Raw genomic sequence first — 8,197 nt, 5'->3', positions numbered from 1 at the left:
CCGGAGCCTGTGCTCCGCAAAGGGAGAGGCCACAGCAGTGAGAGGCCCGCGTACCGCAAAAAAAAAAAAAAAAAAAAAAAAGAACCAGCCTACCAATGCGGGAGACGTGGGTTTGAGCCCTGGTCCTGGAAGATCCCACGTGCTGCAGAGCAGCTACTGAGCCTGCACTTTAGAGCCCATGAACCACAACTAGTGAAGTCCGCGAGCCTAGAGCCCGTGCTCAAGAAAAAGAGCTTAAGAGAGGTTAAGTGGCTTGAGGGCCCAAGGCCACACAACTAACAAACAGTAGAAGCAGGATTCTCACCCAGCTCTTTCTGATACTAGTTGGAGAGGAAGCATAGTTCAGTGGCAGAACAAGTGAGTTGTGGAGCCAGGAATGCTTAGATTTGAATCCCATACCGTTTGCTGGGCTTTCCCTAAAACAGTGCAGGGTCCAGGGCAACCCAAGTGTGGAGCGAGGACAGCTTCCACACTGTCATTATTTTTCATAGGTCCCTTGAGATGGCACTGAAGATAGAAACTTCTAAATTGAATTTTATTGATGTTCAGAAAAGTGAAGTAAGTCACAACCTTCTCGGGCCCCTTAGACTCAGGCAGAAGGGTCCAGAGTGTGTGACTTCGGGGAAGTTCCAAAAACTCGCTGAGCCTCACTTCCTCATCTGTAAATTGGGGAAAATATCAGATTAAATGAGATAATATAGTTAGGACAGTTTCTGGTCTGTAGTAAGCACTGGATGATAACTAGCTATTATCAGTATAGTTCTGGCTAATTCTCACCTTCCCAATCCAGTCAGGTCCCTGGCCTTCACTGCTCTTCTGAGCACTGGGTGAAATCTTTTATTGTTTGGACCCCCCAGATATATCCTTATTTGGCATCTGATTGAAATCATGAAACTAGTATTAAGGCAACCATCTGTCTCAACGCAGGAATAGCTAGTGTTCTCCTGGGTTCTGTAGTAGGAAGCTGGTTCTTCCCACTCTCTCTCTCTCTCTCTCTCTGTCTCACTCTTTTTTTTTTTTTTTTCTTTTTGGCCACACCGCACGGCATGCAGGATCTTAGTTCCGGGACCAGGGATCGAACCCGGGTCCCCTGCAGTGGAAGCGCGGAGTCCTAACCATTGGACTGCCAAGGAATTCCCCTTCCCACTCACTTTTAAAAAATGGATTTAAGTTTTAGGAACTTCCCTAGTAGCGTAGTGGTTAAGAATCCGCCTGACAATGCAGGGGACATGGGTTCAAGCCCTGGTCTGGGAAGATCCCACATGCTGCTGAGCAGAGCCTCCTCTACTCCCTGTGATTCAGTGGACACTGAAGTACTGGTTTAAGACCCCACCCAGCATATGCACATGACCATGGCTGGCCAATCAGGGTCTCCTCCTCCTGGACACATAGTCCGAAGGTGCGGAGTGGGAATGACTAATGACCATCTTTGCTGTCAGGGGGCAGGAGTCCTCTGGAGGCTGAAGCCATGACAGAGGAAAGCAGAGTCAAGGGACAGGTGGGGAGAGGATGACGTTGTTTGAGTCCTGGAAGCAGCCAGCTCTAAGCCCGTAGGCTTCCTGGTTATATGAACTGATATACTGTATGCCATTGTGGTTTAAGCATATTTTAGTTGGATTGTTTTCACTTGGAACATAAAGAGCAGTGACTAATATATTATCTTTGTGAACTTGGGCATGTTATTTACTCCCCACCCCCACCCCCAAGTCTCAGTTTCCTTATTTGTTAATTGGGGAGAATAAGATCTACCTCACAGGTCGCTGTAAGATGAGATAACAGACACACTCAATATGTGATAGCTGTTAGTGATACAATAATTCGATTTGTGGAGACACAGGATTTATTGGCTCTGCAAACAGGGCTTGGTGCACACGTGTGTTACGAGGCCCCCTGCTGTAACTCGTCTTCCCAGGACTTGCGGCCACATCTTGGAAACCCACTGCTCCATGGGTTGCCTCTTGAGCAGAGCAACGTCTAATCTCCTGTCCCCTTTTGGTCTATGCTTATTCCTTCTCTAAAAGCATCGTGTGGTGTTGCATATTCCCCCTACCCCTGTTGCAGGAAAGAAAGTGGGGCGCGAGTGGATGGTCACGTCCCAGGTCTCAGGCGAGTCCCTGGGATGGCTGCCGAGTGTGGGTTCTTGGCTTCCCGCGGGAAAGAATGCAAGAGTGAGCTATAGTAAAGTGAAAGAAGGTTTATTCAGGGAGATACACACTCCGCAGACAGAGTGTGAGCCATCTGGGAAGGTGAGAGAGGCCCCAGGGTATGGGGCTGTCAGTTTTCATAGGGGTGGGTCATTTCATAGGCTAATGAGTGGGAGGAGCATTCCAGCTATTTTGGGGAAGGGGTGGGGATTTTCAGGATTTGGGCTACGCCCACTTTTTGACCATTTATGATCAGCCTTGGAACTGTCATGGCGCCTGTGGGTGTGTCATTGAGCGTGCTGATGTGTTAGGAGTGTGTACTGAGGCTCAAGGTCTAGTGGAAGTCGACTCGTCTGCCATCTTGGACCTAGTTGGTTCTAACGTTTATGCCGCATGCTCGGGCTATGTCATTCTTTAGAGGTTGTGCCCTGCCCCCTGCTGTCTCACCCGCATTCCCTCCTTAACTGGTCTGGATACAGGTTATGAGCAGGATCGCCGTTCCCTAGTACACCAATTCTCAAACTCATTCAGGAGGCAGGATGCTTGTGAAACAGGAGGCAAGGGGTCAGGGCACAACCTCTAGAAGAATGACATAGCTCTTGAGGTCTCCCACTTGCCAATATGACCCCATTCCCTGGGGCTGCTCTTGCCTTTTGAGACATTCTGTCTATGGAATGTCTATCTCTCTAAATTAATCCATTTCTTACCTATCATTTTGTCTCCTACTGAATTCTTTCTGTGATAGACATCAGGAACCTGAGCTCCATGAAGTCCTGAGACCAGATATGTGATCTCAACTAAAAGCCAGTGGGTTCAAGTCCCAATCTGGGTTCTGGCCGGGTTCGAGTCCTGGTCTGTGGGTTCAAGTCCCATCTGAGTTGTGCATGGTGTCGTCTGGGAAAGTGAGAGTGGCCATGGGAGAAACACACTCCACAGAGCGTGGGCCATCTCAGAAGGTGAGAGGCTCAAGGTCTACTGGAAGTTGACTCTTCCACCACCTTGGACCTAGTTGGTTCTAACCAGTTTATGTCATATCCTCAAGGGCTATGTTATTCTTTTAGAGGTTGTGCCCTGCCCCCTTCCTCCTGTTTCACTTGGAAGGTATGCATTCTGCAGAACACTTCTTTCTGTTACACAACTAGGAATATCCTTACCAGCAGGTCCCATGGCTGCTGTTTATTGACGCAGAATAAAATCACAATCATCTGCATACATTTCTCAGGAAAAAAAAAATGCTGTCAACCAGTGCTTGACAGTAGGTTGTTTTTCCTTTTTTTTTTTAAAAAAAAAAATAGGGGCTTCCCTGGTGGCGCAGTGGTTGAGAATCTGCCTGACAGTGCAGGGGACAAGGGTTCGAGCCCTGGTCTGGGAGGATCCCACACGCCACAGAGCAACTGGGCCCGTGAGCCACAACTACTGAGCCTGCGCATCTGGATCCTGTGCTCCGCAACAAGAGAGGCCGCGAGAGCGAGAGGCCCGCGCACCGCGATGAAGAGTGGCCCCCGCTCGCCGCAACTAGAGAAAGCCCTCGCGCAGAAACGAAGACCCAACACAGCCAAAAATAAATAAATAAATTTTAAAAGAGAAAAAAAAAGAGTAATGAATTTTAAAAAAGAAAATAAAAAGCAATTTATTTATTTTTGGCTGCATTAGGTCTTCGTTGCTGCACGTGGGCTTTCTTTAGTTGCGTCGAGCGGGGGCTACTCTTCGTTGCGGTGCGCGGGCTTCTCATTGTGGTGGCTTCTCTTTCTGTGGAGCACGGGCTCTAGGCGTGCGGGCTTCAGTAGCTGTGGCTCGCGGGCTCTAGAGCGCAGGCTCAGTAGTTGTGGCGCACGGGTGTAGTTGCTCCGCGGCATGTGGGGTCTTCCCAGACTAGGGATGGAACCCGTGTCCCCTGCATTGGCAGGCAGATTCTTAACCACTGCGCCACCAGGAAAGCCCTGTTTTTCCTTTAACATCCCCTTGCTACTTCACATCGTTGTCTGTGAGCTCACAAGAGCAGAGAGATGGTGGCAGGAGGTAAAAGTTTACATCGAGAAAAAAAATTAAATGTGAAATCATAATATCTATTAGCTTATTTTGTTTTAGGCTGATTGCAAAGTCATCTCCTGGGAATCACTGTCCTGGTACAGTGAGCCTACATGGAGATTTCTATTTATTTATTTATGGCTGCACCGGGTCTTAGTTGCGGCATGCAGGATCTTTAGTCGCAGCACGTGGGTTTCTTTAGTTGCAGCATGAGAACTGTTAGTTGCAGCATGCACGTGGGATCTAGTTCCCCGACCAGGGATCGAACCCGGGCCTCCTGCATTGGGAACACGGAGTCTTACCCACTGGACCACCAGGGAAGTCCCCCTATATGGGGATTTCTAATTCCCAGTTTGTTTTTTTTTTTAATTTAAGTACTTAATACAAATACATGATATAAAATTCAAAAGGTAAAGAACGGAATATGGTGCTGCAGTCTCCCAGTTTTCTTCCCTGAGAGCAACTACTGTTATCAGTTTCTTGTGTGTCCTTCCGGAGATATTCTGTACCAGCATCATCCAATGGAACCATAGTGATGAAAACAGACTATCTGCATTGTCCAATATGGTAGCCGTTAGCCACATGTGACTATTGAGCACTTGAAATGTGGCTAGTGTGACTTAGGAGCTGACTTTTAAAATTTATTTAATTTGCATTAATGTAAATCGGGATTTACATAGCTACATGCAGTAATGGCTATTGTATTGGACTGTGCAGTTCTATACTGTACATCTAACACAAAGTGTATAGTAGCGTCTTGCTTTGTTCACTTAACAACACGTACATCTTGGAGATAGATTGTTCCAGTCTGCCTTATTTTTTTATTTTTTATTTTTTTGCGGTACGCGGGCCTCTCACTGTCGTGGCCTCTCCCGTTGCGGAGCACAGGCTCCGGACGCGCAGGCTCAGCGGCCATGGCTCACGGGCCCAGCCGCTCCGCGGCATGCGGGATCTTCCCGGACCGGGGCACGAACCCGTGTCCCCTGCATCGGCAGGAGAACTCTGAACCACTGCGCCACCAGGGAAGCCCCAGTCTGCCTTATTTTTAAAACCTGCTCTCGTAATCCAGTAAGGCAATCCCTTACCCAGCCTAGAGGAGTCATCACCTTTAATAAAAAGCTCTAAAATCTTTTACATGCATCATAGCCAACACATCTCTCAAGAATGCTGCGTTCCCCACCCCTCCACTTTTACCAGCCTGGGCCTGCGTAGTTTGACATTGAATAGTCCCTTTTAGGGACTGGAAGCTATGACTTACCATGAGTCACTGCCCTAAAATACGCTTTCCACCCTCATGCCCTGTGTCTGGAAGTCAGTGGTGATGGTGGCATTCTTTAGGGTTAATCATGGCTCCCTTTAAGTGGTTCTCCTTTAGGGTGAAAAGTCTGCAGGGCAAGGCAACAATGAACGGAGAGCATCTGGAGCCAGTTTTGCTTCTGCCTCGATGACAGGGACAAAGACGTGATGAGAGGGGCCAAGGGGCTTTGTGGAGCCATGCGAGCTCTGATGATGAATCTCACTGTTCTTAAAGTTGTCTTTAAGTCCACGTGGATCCCTAACCAGGATTGTGCTTTTATTTAAAAATTTTTAATTTTTAATTTTTATTTTTGGTCGCACCCCACAGCTCGTGGGATCTTAGTTCTCCGACCGGGGATCGAACCTGGGCCCTAGGTAGTGAAAGCGCCTAGTCCTAACAACTGGACCACCAGGGAACTCCCTAGGAGTGTGCTTTTAGACAGCCTTCCTCTTAGGATATTTCAGGCAATGAGTCTCTTTCCAGTTTCAAATGGAGTCTAGAGAAAGACATTTCACTAACCTGTTTTGATGTTGACCCTGTACGAACCTTTAATTCTGTGAGGTCCCTATGTGAGGCTGATGTGGGTAAAAAACTCAGCTCCAAATGGCACAGTCCCTTTGCAGCTTATGGGGCCAATACCTAGCATCTTGTGCTGACCTCTAGGAGGTTGGTCTGTATTTCACAAGGAATCATATGGGGAGAATGAAGAAATGGTCTAAAATTCACTGAAGACTATTTCTGAGTCATCACTGGGGGCAGGGCCTGCTACTAGACATTGGGGAGAGGAAGGAGATATGATTCTTGCCTTGTCAGCGTTCCTGACCTAACAGAGAACAGTGTTTGGGTCTGCACACTGATGGACACTGTCTTTCACAATGTTCCATTTAGAGGCGACACCTGAAAGAGTGGAAGGTGTGCATTCTGCAGAACGCTTACTTCTGTTACAGAACCAGGAGTATCCTTACCAACAGGTCCTATGGCTGCTGTTTATTGATGCAGAATAAAATCCCAATCATCTGCACATATCCCAAACCAAGACTCGGCCACATCCTGGGACAGAGAGAATTATTAGCCCTGATTCCTCATCCTTCCCTGCATCCATGCTCTTTGCCATGTCTCACTGCGGGCAGAGTGTACTGTCCAGTCCCCTGGCTTGGGTCTTGGCCGTATGACTTGCTTTGGCCCATGGAATGGGCAGAAATGAGAGTGTGCCAGTTCCGTGCCTAGCTGGAGGAAGTCTGATGATGCTTGCCCCCGTATGCTTCTCTTGGGTAGCTGCTGCCTCTTCAGCCTGGGCCCCAGAATGAACACACATGGACAGGAGCTACCTTGGCTGATCCGCAGACCAGCAATGAGAAGCAGAGTAGACCCAGCCAGCAGAGCATTAAACCATAGCTGTACCAGTCAAACGGCAGACTGAAGGCAATCGTTATTCTAACCCACTGAATTTCTGGATGGGTTTATTACATAGCATTATTGTGGCAATAACTAACCAATACATGTACCCACTCTTTTGTTAGGTTATAAGTTCAGCTGCTGCCGTAGAGACCCTAAACAACAGTGAGTTAAATAAGAAAGACATTTATTGATGTCTCGTGTAAGAATCTGGTTAAGTAGTCCAGGGTCAGTTTGGTGGCTCGTGTGTCAGGGAGCCAGGCTCCACCATTCTCCGCGTGACCCTCTTCCACCCGAAGCCTTCTTCATATTGTTCACAGATCGAAGTCTTACCGAAATATTCCACAGTGTGGCGCCAAACCCTCTTTCCAACATTACCGTCAAGCACCTAAGGCCACAGTGAGTTAAATAAGAAAGACATTTATTGATGTCTCGTGTAAGAATATGGTTAAGTAGTCCAGGGTCAGTTTGGTGGCTCGTGTGTCAGGGAGCCAGGATCCACCATTCTCCGCGTGACCCTCTTCCACCCGAAGCCTTCTTCATATTGTTCACAGATCGAAGTCTTACCGAAATATTCCACAGTGTGGCGCCAAACCCTCTTTCCAACATTACCGTCAAGCACCTAAGGCCTCACCTTGAACCATGATTCCGCTTCTCTTTCAGGCCTCGGGACTTGTCCTCTTCTCGAATGGGCGTGCTCCCCCCACGTCCCAAACTGGTGCTCCACTGCCATCCTCCAGGTGTCAACAGCATCTCACTCTCACCAGGACCTCAGGGGCCAGAACTGGCCGGGGCCTGGTACTCCCCAGGAGTGAGTGGGGGGGAGCCGTCCAGTGTCCAAGATAAGAGTCCAGTCTGCCTCCCAGTCATCCTCGCACCTGGTCTCTCCCACCCTCAAATCCCTGCTCACTTCCGACCCCGAAGAAGCCAGAGAACCTTGGCAGCCCCTACTTCCCTGCCCCCCTTCCTTCCACACCTCAGCAGCTCAGTGAGCGTAACAAGGCTTGTTAAAATGGGTCCCCCTGCTTCTGAGGTTGACTCAGGACGGGTGGGCACGTGGGTTTGGAGGGTGACAGACTCTGCTGGACCAAACTCTAGCCAGGCTCCTCTGAGCCTTCTCTAGATCCAACCTTGGCCTATAAAGACTTCAACAAACACTAACATAGTTTCTAACAGCTCAAGACCACATCTCTAGGATGACCCTAGCCCTCCTTAAAGTGGCTGCCTGAAAAAAGCTCAAAGCTGCCTAAAGAATTTGCTGTTTTTTCTAGCCAACACCTAAAGATAGGGCCCTTGTCTCCCAGCTTCTGGGACAGGGTAGGAGCCTAACTCA

This window comes from Physeter macrocephalus, chromosome 14 (assembly GCF_002837175.3).
Source record: "Physeter macrocephalus isolate SW-GA chromosome 14, ASM283717v5, whole genome shotgun sequence".
In the NCBI taxonomy this organism is placed as follows: Eukaryota; Metazoa; Chordata; class Mammalia; order Artiodactyla; family Physeteridae; genus Physeter; species Physeter macrocephalus.
This window is presented reverse-complemented; position numbering follows the sequence as displayed.